Genomic DNA, 713 nt, shown 5'->3' with positions numbered 1-713 from the left:
TAAGAAAAGTAGTTTAAATGTTTTGCCACTTGCTTGAGCAACTTAATATATAAATCTAGAAGTAAATGCAAAAGTAAAAAGCATTGAATAATGTGTTGCTTATATTTATTGTGTTTAAACATGTCTGTGAAAGATTGTATTACTGTACTGTGAAAAAAAAGAATTGCGATGCTGAAAAAGCATTTTCAGTGACAATGTTTGGATTTGAAATCAAAATAATGCACACCGGAGCACCGCCCGCCACCATCTTTTTGATTTTTTTTTTAATAGTAATAAAAAAATATTTCGTTCAGTTAGAGAACAGACACCACAATTAAAAACTGAACACGGCTGTTCAATGCAGTGTGACGAATGACAGTCGCATCACAGATCAGCAGCAGGAGTTAGATTTCACGAGTTCACACTTACATATAATGAACCGAATAAAGGTTATGCGTATTTGGCGTGCTGTCCGGGGAGAGGGCTCCGAGCTCGGTAATTACTCTCGAGCCCGGGGTACTCCCCCTGTCCGGGGAGAGGGGTCCGAGCTCGGGATTAAGCCCGGACCCAGAACGCTCCCCCCGAGTGTTCCTCCCCGTGCTGGGATAGGAACGGGCAGAAGGTGATGAGTCGGGGTGGTGGAGGGATGCTGAAAGACTAGAGATAATGAAGGTAAGACTGCTTTGATTATTTATAGGGGTTCTCTCTTGTGCTGGTTGGATAGATGGTGTAAT

Source organism: Sinocyclocheilus rhinocerous, unplaced genomic scaffold (genome assembly GCF_001515625.1).
Source record: "Sinocyclocheilus rhinocerous isolate Xijiao unplaced genomic scaffold, SAMN03320098_v1.1 scaffold320, whole genome shotgun sequence".
Taxonomy (NCBI): Eukaryota; Metazoa; Chordata; class Actinopteri; order Cypriniformes; family Cyprinidae; genus Sinocyclocheilus; species Sinocyclocheilus rhinocerous.
This window is presented reverse-complemented; position numbering follows the sequence as displayed.